The 16,208-nt window shown below is 46.3% G+C and overlaps 2 non-coding genes across 2 annotated transcripts; both read right to left on the reverse strand.

Moving 5' to 3' along the window:
- Nucleotides 1-6,796: 6,796 nt before the first annotated feature.
- Nucleotides 6,797-6,868, reverse strand: Trnat-cgu. The gene has a single exon. It is a non-coding gene; the product is annotated as a tRNA-Thr (tRNA).
- Nucleotides 6,869-8,988: 2,120 nt separating this feature from the next.
- Trnat-cgu lies at nucleotides 8,989-9,060 on the reverse strand. Its single transcript has one exon. It is a non-coding gene; the product is annotated as a tRNA-Thr (tRNA).
- Between the last annotated feature and the right edge of the window lie 7,148 nt (nucleotides 9,061-16,208).

The raw sequence follows: 16,208 nt of genomic DNA on the forward strand, positions 1-16,208 counted from the left end.
ACGAAACATGTCCGAACATAGAATTAATAATGATTTTATATTTCCTACAGTATATAAAGAGATTCGAGGAAAATAAAATATACGAATGTACACATCGCGGTGACACCGGCGGTTTGTGCATTTTGCTCAAACGGCGTGTTGAGAGGACGCAAATTTCTGGCACCTAGATTGGGGCCTGAGTTGAGCCCGTTTTGCCACATAAGTAATTGCGAAAATAATGTAATTTGTCAATGTACGATAAGAAAATCCGGAACTGTCTCCTTCGTACTAACTCTGTCACGCCGTGTACGTCATCGTCAATGCAACGGGAGGGGTTAGAACATTAACCCCCCCCCCCCCCCTGGGCGTGCCACTGTGGGAAACCGTACACACCGCGACACCGCTAGCGTGAATACGATCATTGGCGGTTTTTGCAATTTGCTCGGACAGTGCATCCAGGGACGCAATGTTGTGACACCTAGGTTGGTGCATCAGATTAGCACTTTTCACCACATAGGTAATTTTGCCAATAGTGCGTCCTCTGTCAATATAACATTGTATATTACTGAAATGACTGATTCGTGCCGTGTACATCACCAGTGCAATGGCGAGGGGGGAAAGGGGAGAGGAGGAGGAGAAAGGGCGATTAATTTATTTACCTTTAAAGGTTCACGTTGCGAACATTACATTAAAAAGATCGTCAAATACGCAAGAAAAAATAATTCTCGCGGAGCTCTGGGGGAGGGGGGTTATGACCCCCCCCCTCCCCCTTGCTGCGCGACTGCTCGTCGATATTGCTGGCATGTAGGGCAGCGACTTACATATTCATGTATTTTTGTGCTGAGCCGGGGCCACCAGACAGAATCCCTCGCTGTTGCACGGCATCGGACGACACCTTGATGCCCACAGTGTATTGTTTCCAGGACTTCGCGTTTCAGACGGGGGGGATAACCAGCCTATGGTTCCGCATGAGTAGACCTTGTACAACCGAAAGATTTGTTGCGAGACTGGCGATCTTTTTTTAAGTTTGGAGGAAGCTTATCCGTCTCAGGCCACTGTTTTGACAGTATTCCATAACTCTGCCGTACTAGGAGCTTTGTACAGTTCAGTCCTCAGCCTTTCCAGAAACGAAAAAGATGCTGGAAGAAGCTCCCACTGTCAGCATCTTGTACTTTTGACCGACTGTTTCACTCTTGTCTGCGTCTCTCGGTGTGACCGTAAAATTGTCTGTCGTTGTGGGCGGCTTCCTGGACAATGCGTCTGCGGTGCACATCTTCTTGCTTGTACGTGAGAAATAGTAAAGTCGAACTCGAAGATGCGCATTCTTAGCCGCTGTAGCCTCGGTGTCATTTCGTCGAGACGTTTTATCGATAACAGTGGTACCAGGGGCTTATGGTCTGTCTCGGCGTGAAATACTTGCCCTACTAAGGAGGTTCTAAAATGAACACAAGCCCAGACAATGGCCAAGGCCTCCTTTTCGACTTGGGCGTACCTTTGTTCTGTGGGACGCGTATGCCATGGGCCGTCTGTTCCCGTCCTCCTCCTCTTGAAGCAGGACCACCCCCAGTCCATACGTAGATGCGTCTGCTGATAACGTCAGGTGCTGTCCAGGTTTATAAAATGTTAAGACAGGAGTCTTCCACAGGAGATCTTAGACCACGCCGAATGCTTTTTCTTGAGCCTCGCTCCAGAGCCAGCTGCATACTGATGTAGTAGATCTTTAAGTGGTTTAGTCTTGTCTGTGATGTCAGGTAGAAACTTGCCGATGTGGTTCACCATGCCTAAAAACGATCGTAGCTCAGCCATGCTTTCCGGTGCCGGCATCTTGACAATCGCTTTTGTTTTCTTAGGGTCTGCTGCGATGCCTGTGCAGTCCAGGATGTGGCCCCTAAACCGGACACGATTCTTGACGAACTCGCACTTTTCGGTGTTCAAGGTCACTCCAACGTCATGGAGGCGGCGGAGCACCACCTCGAGATTTCTGTCGGGCTCTGTTTTGTCTCGGCCGAAAACTAGAATGTCATCCATATGACAAACGTGCCCCAGGATTCCTCCTAGGATCCTCGGCATCTCCCTCTGGAAGAATTCTGGCGCCGTCGCGATGCCAAACGGGGGTCTCTTAAATTGAAAAAGCCCCAGTGCTGTGATGAAGGTTGTTTGTTCTCTTGATTCCGGAGCTAGTGGTGCTTGCCAGTAACGGGAATTGGCATCTAGCTTACTAAATACCGTAGCTATTGCAAGCCTTGCCAGGGTCTCTTCTACCGTGGGCATGATGATGCTCTCCCGCACCAGTTGTGGGTTGAGCTGAGTGTAGTCCACGCAGATCCGGATAGAATTATCTTGCTTTTTGGCAACCACCATGGGCGCGCACCAGGCTGTGGCGTGGTTGACTGGTTCTATCACGTCCATGTCTTGCATGCGTTGTAGTTCCTTTCCCACGCTGGGTACAAGCGGGAAGGGTACCCGTCGCGGGTATGTGATTTCAAACGGTTTAGCGTCCGGCTGGAATGTAATCTTGTACTGGACTTCATTTTCCCCAGTCCTTGGAAAAGCGATGGGTACTTAGCTTGCAGTTGTTGATTGTACTCCATGCTGCTATCAATGTTGATTTTCTGTAAGCTTGGCAGCACCTCAAGGGCTTCTATAGCAGTTAGTCTAAGCAAGGGGTATCTCAGCGAATCGGTCACGTAGATCGGCTCTCCGGTTGTTCGCCTACTCCAGGTTATCGTTGCCTTAAACTTGCCGAGTGTGCTGAGTGCAGAGTGGCCGGCTCCAAAAAGATCCGTCCTTGTTGGCTCCAGCGCTGCCAAAATTGTCGGGTCGCACACGCTAGGAGGGATAGCCGTGACGTGCGCCCCTGCACCTACCTTAAACGATAGTTACCGGTCGTTCACTTTAGCTGTGATGAACCAGGGGGTCTCGTTATTTGACTGTACCAGCTTGTCCAGGAAGACTTCGTTTAGTCTTGGTCCATGTGCTTGTGATGTCCGATTTTCCATCGCTTGCTTCGAAAAACAGACGCTCTCGAAGTGGCCTAGCTTTCTGCAGGCGTTACACTTCTTGCCTCTCGCAGCGCATTGAATTTGGGTGTGCTTCTGCGAACTGCCACACCATAGACATATCCATGTTAACTGTTAGGACGTCCTTGGTCTTGCGACGTGCTCTGACATTGGGTATCTTTGTTTCCGCTTTTTCCTCACGGATGTCTTTTAAGTCCTTCGAGGACGTCGCTTCCAGTCTTTGCGCTGCGCAGCCCTGACTGTTGCCGCTTAACTATCTCCGACGATCCTGCTGTCGTGGTCGCTTTTTCCAATGTAAGTTGAGCATCCAGCAGGAGTTTTGTGTCAAGCAGTCCTACCACGATGCGATCTGGGATGCGCTCGTCCCGCAGAGAGCCATACTCGTAAGCATCCGCCAGTTTATGTAGGGCCGTGATGAAGACCTCCTCTGGATCGTCCGGTTCTAGCTTTCTCGAGTTGAATTTGGCTCGCTCGAAAATGGTGTTCACCCTAGGACTAAAATGGGTGTCGAACTTGGCCTTGACTACGTCGTAGTCGATAAGCTCATCTTAAGTCCTGTTGAGCGAGGCGACACCATCCTCTGGCTCGCTGCCCATCGCGTAAAGGAAAGTGTTGACTTGAGTGGTTGTGTCTCACAGATGGAGTCCTGAGATTATGCGGTAGCGTTTCCACCGGGTTATCCATCTCTTCCAGTCATTAGGATTCCGAAACTCCACTTCTTTGGGAGCTCGACTGCGAAAGGATTGAAGAAGGATGCCCCTCTTCTGGTCTGGGTGTTCGAAGAACCCGAACCGTCTGCGTCGTTAGGCATGGCGTAGTTCGGCCGCTGGTTCGCTTCCTGCCTGGCCGTGAGGTCACGCTGGCAACCCTGTTGTCGCTTCTCAGATCCTCGGAGATGGTAGAGGATCTTTCATCCCACCGCTGCCACCATGTCGTGCACCGAGTCGAGTCAAGAGGACCAGAGAAAGAAGCCGCAAGAGAACACCAGCTACGCCTGTGGCTTTTATCGAACAACCGCCAAACCTCGAGCCGCACACGCGCGCATCGCAACCGTACACGCGCATCAGTCACGCGCTACCCGAGTCATGCTCATCTGCCGGTGAACACAGCCAGCCAGCCCTTGTGCCATATAACGCAAGATGCGCCCCCACTTATATGACAACGGCGACGGCGACGCCGCTCAATAGGGAAACGGGTGACTAAAAGCTACGCTCTAAACCAAACAAATTAAAGCTATTTTTGGTGGCTCTGTGCGCGACAGACCAAATTTAACTGAAATATTTGTTTAATTTCATGTAGAGTTTTCTTATGGTCCTATGCACTCAGCCGTGTCAATCTAAAAATGTCTTAAGTATTGAAAATGCTTGACCACGCAGGATAACACAACTGCATGGGTATTACAATACGATACAATACAATACAATAAGCTTTATATTTCCAGAAGTACTGGAGCGGTCCCCTGACAAAAAGCTGCTAAGAGGAGGTTGACTGGCTCGCGACATGAAACTCAACGGGTCTCATCAATCGAACAGCATATATTGTATGCACCCCACGGTACCGCGTTATCACAACGGAATTTGAGAGAGGACTAAAATAATACAGCATATCTGATATACAGTGCCAACGATAGCCACTTTACGACGAAAGGACGAGATCCGGCTTGTTTTCGGGCACGTTTTGAAGAGAGATAAATGAACGAACGTGTTTAATCCGTCCCCTTACCCCGGACCCGTCCCTATTACCTTTTTTTCGCCTAGACCTGGAACATATCTGGGTAGGCTTTTTGGAGATAACCCCAACGGAAGTAATCCTCGAAGAACGTTGAACGGCCGATTCGCGGGCTGCTTCATGTTCATCCTTTTCGTTCGTTCCTGCTTGGCGCAAAGTGCTTCAGAATATATAACATTAGCCTACCTTATGATCCATCACAGTCACCAACGTTAATATACAAAACTGTGATTTAAAAAAGGTTACTTGCAAGAATAACAAATAAAGCTCCTCCTAGAAAGCCCTCCACTCTTTCATATTTTGCCAAGCGAATTATGTAAAAGAGTTCAGTGGAAAAGAGGTATGGCGCTGTTGTCCAACGTCCCAACAATATGGGTGACTCATAAACATATCAGACGAGAGATTGAGGTGCTCCCTCTCAGTGAAACAGAGTTGGTTTCGAGCAGACGCCTATCGTCAAGCATGGCACCAAGTCTTTACCGTTCAGTAACTACGTGGTTCTGCTGGGGTGACAGGATTTCTTGTGGCATTTTTGATAAATGAATAGTTTGAGGTAAGGGCAAGTGCATAAAATGACCTAAAAAAGGGAGCGCAAGCCTGAATTACCATTTGTATTCACCACTCCCTCTCCACGTAGTACCCTTTGGGAACAGATGTATTACTGTAAGTATCTGTGTCTGTATACCGGAATACTTTTTCGCTTATTTTGCAGAAGTATCTCAAGGATACCCCTTTGCATAAAAGACAAATGTATCTCTGTATCTGTATTTTGCGTTTCAAAATACATGTATCTCAGTGTTTGCATTCCCCAATACTTTTTGGAGTATCTCTGCACAGCCTTCCTCCGAATGCAGAATTTAGTTTAGGGTCGCGCTGTCCGGCTTCTCACAGCCCAGGTGGGTGGCAAAAATGTCTGGCTAATACGGGTCGCTGGTGTTGCAAAATAGCGGCGGCCAGATACTTCTGTTTGCAAAGGTCTATATTACAGGTCCGTTTCCTTAGTTTTAATTAAATAGGCTCGGTTGAGTAACTATACCCTTTTTTACGCTAAGACATTAAGCTAAGCTGTCTTAACCCCCCCCCCCCCCCAATCAGTGCTACGCTGAGATATTTCACAGTACCAGAAGTGCCCTGTGCCCGGCGCTATACAGCTATGCGTAGATGGTTAGCTCTGGCCCTATCAATACGTCAAACAGTATAAATTATTCATAAAGAGAGACGCAATACACCCAAGCAAGCCATCATTGGCTTTTTGCTTGATGGCACTCTTACAGTTAGATGATTCCTATGATTGTTACTTAAGCAACATCATACGCTCACCTAAGGCCGTTATTAAGGGTTCGAAGTTGGTGTTCAGGTCTATCTGGTTTATTAAAATTATGAAGCAAACATGTCCTGGCTCTTAAAATCTGGGACTGTGTTGAGGGAAAGACAGGAAGCTGGGAAGGATAAGAAAATGACACACGAAAAGACGTCTCTTCATTGTTTTTTTACTTCGAAGTTTTTAATTATAGGTCATTACAGTCTCGTATTTTAAACACCATAATTGACTATCAAACAGGTGACTTGCACTGACTCTTTTTTAATTAATCTATACGCATTGGCGCCATTTCGCTCAGCGTACATTCGTATTTCAAAAAGCCGCCTATCGGGAATGTTTGTCACTTTCACAAAACTAGCGCTGTATCACAGAAAACAAATAAGTACCGCTTCCAATGAGTTCTAGCTACACAAGCGAAAACACGAAGTCGTTTCTTAAGGAAATCCCGCAGCACCTTTTAAGAATTCACCGCTATAATGATCGATAAATGTCACCAGTTGTGTGCGGCTTCTAAAAGATTCGACACAATAATGCAAGGAAAACTTTAAGCATCAATGTGCGGCTATGCAGCTTCAAAGGTGAGACCATAGATGCCGCGTAAACGCCCATCTTAAAAAAAAAAAATATTTTCCTGGAACGCAACAATAGGAAAACCACGAAAACTGTGTGGCGTCTGAAAAAATAGACAGCTCCACCGCTCAAACAGATGCCATAAATAGGGTGCAAAACTAAAAAAGTCAAAACAAGATGCCGCCAGTGAGGTTTGAACTCACGACCCCTGGTTTACGAGACCAGTGCTCTACCACTGAGCTATAGCGGCCGCTGTCCTACGCGATTCAGTGCATAAACTAGAACGTCTGTGTTATTCTAAAAACGCTTTTTTTTTCCCACAGCTTAAAACAATCTAATGCGTTTCGAGCTGTGTTTCAAAGCATAAATTGCGTTTGGACGAAACGCCACACTCCCAGAGAATGGTGCATTCGTCCATGCGTGCTTTGTCTAGTTCCGTTGAGCCGAGAAAATCAATTTAAAATATAATTACCACCGATTCAGGTCATTTACCGCGTTATCTGTCACGCAGGCAGCATATAATTAAACCAGAAATATTTAATTTGTGTATGTACACTTATTAACGCAACGTGACCACACAACTTGATGTATACGCACAGTACTGTTCATTAGCCCTTCATTCATATGCACTACTTGTGAATCTACGATGTTTACATAATATATTTTATTATTAAATACGAGCCTCTTTCATAATCATGACCATTCTTGCGGCCTTCAAGACATTAATACAAAATAGGCACGCCGACGCGATGCTCGGCCGTGACCTGGACAAACATGACTGTTTAAATAGCTTGATCGAAGTATGTTTCGTGAATAGATTCACATGGCCTCTACGGCACATTATAAGAAGATGACTAATATCACTACTTCCACCAATAAAATACCAAAACTTTGAGCGTCACAACGGTAAATATTACGTTCCAAATTAATTTGAATTTCAAGAAAAAAAGTAAATACATAAAGAAAAAAATCAATGATTTCTTTCTTCTCATTTCATTTCATTGCATCATCATAAGGTAGAGTTCCCAGCGAAGCTTGAACGCGCGATCCCTGTTTTACAAGACCAGAGCTCTGCCACTGAGCTGTAGCAGCGTACAGATTGGCTCAGTTAGCCGATTCAAGCCAGATATTTTTAAGCATTTCAGCTCGTACGCTGCTAGCCACTATGCTCGTTTATTACCTTCGACAGGAATTGCAACCACGGTCACAGCTCTCCGTCTTTTTTTTTTTTTTTTTCTGAATCGTTTGTTCTGACACCTACTAGTAAAAATTAGATTCCCCCGGGATATGCAATATGGAAACGCTTAGTCGTTTTTGAGAGCTCGGAGTAGAACGTTCTAGGAAATTCTCATCACCACAGTCGAGGAATGCAACCAGTTTTGTGCGTTTTCAGACTATGAGTATCGACTCACAATAATGCACGGAAAACTTCGAGTTTTAAATTAAATCTGTGCAGCTTCAAAAGTGAGGCACTAGAAGCCGATGTAATGCGCAGATTAACAAAAAACCAATGCTGCCCTGGATTCGCGCAATCGGATGACGGCCCACTTTGGGGTGTCCAAAAGCATGCAGAACGTTTCACCCGCCGTCGCGTGGGCCCCGACTGCCATATTAAAATCCCTTGTCTCGGGCGCCGTGGCGTTACACTTCAACTCTGCACTCAGGTCATCCCCTCTGTGTCTCCGCGAATGTTTTATTTCGGTCCTAAGATTACCTGATCTGAAAACTTTTATCACGCTATGTGAAAATTTTTACTAGGGATAAACTGATACACCACAGGCACGCAGTCCATCTTACGAGAAAATCAAGTCGCTCATTGAACCTAACGAATAGCCATGGGCTTGGTGAAACAAAGAGGAAGGAAGTCGTTCCATCCGTATATTATTTTATAAAACACCACGGACCGTCGAAAAATGGGCGTTGGTAAACGCTATTTATACATGAAACCTAGGTGTCATAATATTTCGAAATAATTAAAACGACACACGCTACATCTGCATTAAATAAAATATCAATATTTTTCAAAATATTTTTTCATTCATGTTTTATTCTATTTTAGAGCGCAGCTCTTAGGCGCCCGTTTCCGGATTGAGCGGCGTCGGCGTCGGCGTAACCGCGCGGTGCATTATGGGAAATGTCCCATAATGCAGCCCGCGGGGAGGAGGAGGAGGAGTAGCAGGAAGGATGAGGAGGTCAAAAGGAGGGAAGGGGTATACCCTCCCCTCTGTACCCTTCCCTTCTCCTCCTCAAGAGCTACTCTAATTCGGCGTTAGAGGGTGTTGGAAACGTCTTTCATTTTTTCGGTCCGCATCCCAGAGAGTTCACAGTGGTCAGTTACAACGCTCACGAATTCAAAAAGGAAAAACCGGAAGCCGCCAGTGAGGTTTGAACTCACGACCCCTGGTTTACGAGACCAGTGCTCTACCACTGAGTTATAACGGCTTTTTTATTTTTCTTTATTGCCTGTTTTGACAATTGCACCAAGTAGACACATGAGAGTGTTAAAAGAGAAACCGACAACCTCCGCTAGACCAGCCCGGTTACATTTAAAATCGTTTAAGGCACACCAGCTTTTTTAGAAGCGGCAACCAGCCAGGGGGTTCAGGCTCTGCCGCAAGAACTGTTCGAATGTATGCCACGCTCTCAATAAAGTTTTCTCGCACTGACCGTACATCGACGTCCGCATGGCGCACAGCCATTCTCGTTTTCCAAATACTGTGAAGACCGAGTACCATAATCATGTCGTACGGAACCCCACCTTCATTTTCGATGGGCAAACACCGAATACCAGACGGAGTTAAGGCCCGTTCACACTCTTGCGACCGAGTTCGACCGAGTACGACTGAGAGAGACGAGTTCTCTTAAAACTTGTTAAATGTTTTTAAAATGAGGGAACAAACTGGCATTGTGGCGCCATCTATGCGGTGACCCTGGAACTGCATTTCACAACAGCGAAGGTTTTGCGGGATTTCCGAGGTCAAATGTGCGTAATACTCATAGAAAGGCTCGTTTATAACATTGACAAAAGTTTTTCGAGCCAAGAAAGAAAGGATAATGCGCGAGAAATAAAAAAAAATATGCCGGACCGCCGAGTTTACACTGCTTCTCAATATATGGCGCCAGTGTGTTTTCTGGTTTAAGAAGTTGTAAGAAACCTAGGTTTAAGAGGTCGCAAGAGTGTGGACGGGCCTTTACAGGAAGGTCCTTTTTTAGTGTGCGCTGGAGAATATCCCAATAAAAAACCGCGTCCCAGCATTCGATGAAGACATGCTCTGTGGTCTCTGGTCTTTTACAGAGCAGGCAGTTGGTTGTCCATGGAACATATATCCCCCTACTCTCGAGCAACGACTTCACAGGGAGGGTGCCGCTGTGTAGTCCAAAGAAAAAGGATTTAACCGCTGGTTTTATCGGCATTCTTTTCGCTCTTTTTAGTACATCCTGACCCGTTTCCTCCGAACACAGAGATCTGTAAAGGGGTACGGGCAATAAGACGTCAACTAAATCTTTATACAACCTCTTTCGCGTTACATTAGTCAGGTATTCTAAAGAAAAACGCACCTTCAACATCTTAAAACAGAGAAGAACTTCTCGTAGGTAACCACGGACACTGCCACTCGCTTCGGTACTCGAGGACACCACAAACTCTGGTAGAATATTTCGCATTCTTACTTGGATAACTGTGCGTAAAAAACCATCATTTTGATCACGGAGAACCCCGAGACACAATTTGTCGGATAAACAGGTGAGACAGTCCTAACCCACCGCATCGCAGTGAACGGAACAAATTCGTGCGGGAAGAGCGCTCCCAAACTGATACCCAAATAAAAACTGCAAATACTCTGTATCTTTTGCACGTTGATACGCGACATAGCCAGCGCTTGCAACACATACCACACTTTCGCTATCAAAAAAATATTACATACAGTAGCCCGTTCAAACATCGAGAGTTCACGACCCTTCCAACTTTCCGCTTTTGTCCGGACCTTCTCCGTCTCCTCATTCCAATACCGCGAGCTGTCTCGATAATATTCGAGCGGCACCCCGAGATACTTGACTGGCAAGGCCGTACACTGAATGTTCAAAAAAACACTAGGCGTCGCGTCCCAGTCACCATGCCAAAAGCCAGCACATTTTCCCCAGTTATTCAGACTACCCGATGTTTTGCAAAAAGAAGATGCAACAGTGACCACCTCGCGCACGCTCTCTCGATCTGTACAAAAAACGGCAACGTCGTCCGCGTACGCCAGAACTTTCACCTCGCTTGACTCGATTCTAAAACCATTAATTCTTTCGTTTTGAATAAGTCGCAAACAAAAGGGTTCTAAATAAATAGCAAAAAGCAATGGCGACAGTGGGCAACCTTGCCTCACAGAACAGCGGACGTCGACACTCTCACTAACATTCTTATTAACAATTGAGCGCGTAGTACAGTTTTTGTAAGCCATTTTGAGACCATCTAGAATAACACTACCTACATTAACATATTCCAGAATATTAAAAAGAACCTGATGCGATACGCGGTCGAACGCTTTCTCCAGGTCGAGCTGCAACATTGCAACTCGACTGGAGAAAGCGTCGCAGCATTCTAAGATGCTTCTCGCGACATGTAGATTCGTACAAATGGTACGCCCTTTTATACCACACGTCTGATCTGGCCCCACTAAGCATTTAATCACGGACTGTAATCTTTGAGCCAGGACCTTCATGTAGATTTTGTAGTCCACATTCGCTAGACTTATATAGGTCTGTAGGATGCCACGGACAAAAGTTTGACTGGGTCATCGCTCTTGGGAATAAGGACAGTGTGTGTTCTTAAAAATGATGGCGGCAAAATATTTAAATCATAGGCCTCGGTTAGCAGATGGTAAAAGGCATTTTCTGATTCCGATTTAAAAATTTTGTAAAACTCGGGGCCTAGGCCGTCAGGACCAGGTGTCTTTCCTGCGCTTAACTCGTCAATGGCCCGCTCTATTTCGCGGACACTAATCGGCGCTTCCAAGCTGATACGAACGTGCTCCTCTAGCTTGGGCATTAGCAGCAAAAACGCGTTGTCGAAACCGTCTTGTAATGGTGCGCAGTGCCCAAGTAACTCGCGATAGTGTTCGACAAACGCCCGTTGAATTGTTCTCTTATCACGCGTTACCGAGTGGCCGTAGCTGATTTCGTTTATCTCGTTCTGCAGCGCTTACCTCTGTTCGTCACTTAGCGCGCGCTTTGTCGGCTTTTCGCTGCACCAAAGTCTTTCGGATCGCGCACGCACGACGGCCCCTCTGTAACGTTCTGCGTCAATAATTTCCAACTGGTTCTTGATGTTTATTTCCAGCGCGAACTCGCCGGGCAGAACGCTTTCTTCGCTTAAAAGAATGTCCAATTCACGCCTGAGCTCTTTTTTCTTCCTCTGTCTCTGGTAGTTGAGTAAACTACTTCTTTCTATGGCGTTCATTTTTACTTCCTCTTTAAACAGTTCCCACTTGACCCCCCACTATATTTGATCATTATCTTTTAACTTCTCAAATAAACTGTTAACTGTACTTTTAGAAACCTCATCCAGAACAAGACTCCCATTTAATTTCCACAGCGACCAATTCCACTTTTACCTTCTGGCTTTCTTTCCAAGGCTGAACATTACTAACGCGTGGTCACTGAACGAGACAGGCTGAACAGTATATTGGTCACATGACTGGGCGAGATCAAGCAAAATGTAAGCTCTATCGAGTCGGGCATGACTAAAACCCTGAAAATGAGTAAACTGAACCTTGCCTGTGGAGGCAAGGCGCGCGACGTCTTCCAATTCATTTTGAGCAATAATATCACTTAAATAAATGGCACTCTGGTCGCGAGCAGGGACTTGATTCACACGATCCTCTGGCGCGCACACACAATTAAAATCTCCTAAAAGAAGAATCATTCTTTCACTTTCAAGGTACACCCTTATACCTTCAAAAAAAGATTTAGCTCACTGTCGCGATTTGGCGCATAAACGCAAATTACACGCCACTCGATATTCGAAAAAGAAAAATCACAGTACACAAAACAACCAGATGTGCACGAAACCACAGCCGTCTCTGTCATGCCAATCGAATGCCGAATAAATAAACAGCAACCCCCTGACAAACCAAATGAATGTGCAACGCATACATTAAAACGAGATCGAAAAGGTTGCACCATGCGGTCAGTCTGTTCCTGGCTTTTTGCTTTCGTTTCTTGGACGGCGACAATATCGAGCTCGTTGTCCGCGAACAGTCGGCTAAGCTGGTATTGTCGGCGCCTCGCTGCCATCCCGCGGACGTTTATCGTGGCAATGCGTAAAGCGCTTCTAATCTTAGTGCCATTCCAGGAGGAGAGAGACCGCATGGTGCTTACCTCGGGTTCAGAGCCGTGTATTGCGTCTCGACGAAAAACTAGCGTCCGACTGTCCACCACACATACCCCGAGGCCTCAAGCTAGCCACGGTCGGACACTCACGGCGGTGGCTTGACCACTCTTGCATCGTCGCCACCTTCGGCTTGACGTTGAGCCGTGGCCTCCTGAAGGGGGCCGCCTTCGGAGGTGGCTCCTCGTGGTTTGACACGCTGGGCCCCATGCTGGCGTCCTCGTGAGTCCTTTTGGTGGTAAGGCCACTTGCCGAGGCCTTACGTCAACCATGGATCCGTCAACGGCAGAGTCCTTAACGACGCTGATTTCTGCGCCGCTCGGTGTAACGTTCTCTGCCGTAGGAACCTCTGACCGCCTAGCTTGCCTCGTAGCGTCCGTACCAGGTGCTGCGTCAACCGTGCTTTTCGTCCCGTCACATTCAGGTGCTGGTGCAACGTCCGCTTTTGGGGCTGCCCTGTCGGAAGTACCCGAGGCGGCCTCCTCGGCATCGGCCACGTCCATGAGGTGCTCCAAGTTATTATCGTCGCTCCCCACGGGTCCTGCGACGCTTGCGTAGGTTCGGACGCACTGGCTCTCGTCGTGGCCAAAGCGACGGCAGAGCGCACAGCGCGGTACTCGGCACTCCCTCCGAATTTGGCCCTTGCCCTTGCACCGTAGGCAGAGCGGAGCTCTGCCCGGCACCACTGCTAACGCTAGGTCGCCGGCGATACGCAGTTGATGGGGGAGGTCGTCCACCGTGACACCAGGCCCCAACTTGAGGGACACCGACCGCGTTGTCGACCCCATGTCCGGGGATCCTGGGACGCGCCACTTGTCTCTTGTGATTCCTGTCACTTTTCCAAAAGGCGCCAGGGCCGCCCGTACCTCTTCGTCAGGGACGTGATGCAGCAGCCAGTGGAGCTTGAGCCGGGTGTCCTGGTTACTCGGGTCCACCACGACGCAGCGGCCGTCCTTGACTTTGAAGTTTGCGACGGCTAGCAACTTCTTTTTCCCCTCGGCGCTCTTGAAGGTGACAGCCCAAACGTGATTGTACTGATACGCCCCCAAAGCGAGCACCTCTGGGAGAAGTGCCACACGTGCAAGGGCGTCCCGAAAATGCTCAAGACGATAGGGCCGAGCTTTCGTGTCGGCATGCAAAAATGCCGTGTGTAGAACAGATGCTCCTGATGGCAGCGACGGCAAAATGATTTCATGCTCCTGTGATGCAGCGTCAGCACTCCTGTTACCGCGGCCCGAATGGGCCGCTGAAACCGCTCCGACGGAGCTCATGATAAGAACGTCCGACGCGCTCGGCAGCCGGAAGTCGAATCAGCTATAACGGCTACGCTTCTAAGCCGTGCGTTGGAGAAACTATGGCTTTGACGTCATTCATAGAACCTAATACACTTTCAGGAGGACATGACAGAAGTCGCGCGTCCTGAAGTATGTTTCTACAGTACCATAGTACTCGTTCCCAGAATTATACCCTTGAAAGTTTTTTTCGAAGATTGAAGAATATCAGCACACTCGTTTCACATTAAGGTAAGATTGTCAGGCAAAAAAAGGACCAACAAAGTCTGCAGAAAAGCTACAAAAAGTTATATACAGCGTTTTTTTATATATATATAACATGCTTTAAGATACAACACTAACTTGACATAAACGTTGAGGGATGCGCGTCGCAGCACTTCTTCGGGAGTGAATGATCGACTCTCACAGAGCTGGTAGAGACTCTCCATGACTTTGCGACGGGTATAAATAATAGAAGAAAGATAAAGGATATTTTTGGAGAGGTCAACAACCGTGTTTCACACGTCAAACTTAAAAAAGAAATGACAAACATAATAAGTGAGGGTCTTATTGAATCTTGGATTGAGGACAATCTACGATATCGGTTCCTATTTGTTTGTTAAGGAGCACACGCACCTCGACCTGTTCAGGTACTGTCTAATGTCCCGAAAGGTTCTGTTTTGGCACCACTTTTATTTTTGCTCTAAATGAACGACATTGTCAAAGGCAATGTCGTTAAAACGTAATATAATACGTTTTACCAATGATTGTATTATCTAACGTGAAATACCAAGGTAAGATGACCAAATTCAATTAAACTAACATCTGAAGAAGGTAGCCGATGGGTGCGATATCTTGAAGCTGACTCTATTTTCAATAAAAGTGTTTCTATGTGTCTATAACCAGAGTAAAATTATATTCTTGGGCTTTCGTGCAGTATTAATTGAGTAGGGTTGCGCATAGTTACTGAATATAGTATCTTAGTATTATATTAGGATCGGACCTGAGCTGGAACGCACAAGTTAAATACGTAGCGAAGACCTTGTAAAATTAGTCTCTCTGAAAAGAACGTTAAAGTATTCACCTCACCAAATAAAGCTTATAGAATACTCCACTCTTGGTCGTCCAGCACTAGAATATGCAAATATATTCTTGTTCTCACATGCACATAAGAATGTAAGTATCATGGAAAGAGTCCAGCAAAAGGCAGTTACATTTATTTGTTCATCACAAATACAGCCGTTTTCAGTCCATAACAGAATTACTAAAAATGTTGATTTATTAACCATTGCTGATAGCGCGAAACTGGGTAAACTGACATTTCTCCTTCTTTCAAAGGACTCATTTGAAATTTCTAAAACGAAGTTTTTTTCAAGCTTCACGAAATTCTGAACATATAGCCAAAGAGAGTACCACGCTAATAAGTGAAAGCGATGTTTCCCGTGGAATGAACAAAACCGAAAAATGTAGACAACTTAAGTTTTATTTTTTACGAAGCAGATCTATTTTACCTCTTCAACTCATATGAAAGAGAAAAATAACTTCTTAATTTCCACCTATAATCTACAAAGTAGAGGGTTGCGATACAAGAAAATTCTGCTTTCGAATTGGAGCGTGATTACTTTATAACTTGTCCTTTTATCTCGTCCCCAAAAGTTGAAGCCGCCAGTGAGGATGGAACTCACGACCCCTGGTTTACAAGACCAGTGCTCTGCCACTGAGCTATAGCGGCTCTGCGGTATTCGCATTTAACCGGAATAAAAACAGCTCGTTGAAAGCATTTTAGTTCAGATGGGGGCAACTTCTTTTTATGCTGAATACCCCTTGGAAAAATTCACAACAAAGATTACCTCTTGTGCTTTTGTTTTTTGTCAGCGATTTGTCGTGACACCTGCTTGCTTTAATTTCCATTTCTCCCAGATAAGTGGCCTATTTTGTGTTTCGAC

Source organism: Ixodes scapularis, unplaced genomic scaffold (genome assembly GCF_016920785.2).
Source record: "Ixodes scapularis isolate PalLabHiFi unplaced genomic scaffold, ASM1692078v2 PGA_scaffold0__279_contigs__length_252992795, whole genome shotgun sequence".
In the NCBI taxonomy this organism is placed as follows: Eukaryota; Metazoa; Arthropoda; class Arachnida; order Ixodida; family Ixodidae; genus Ixodes; species Ixodes scapularis.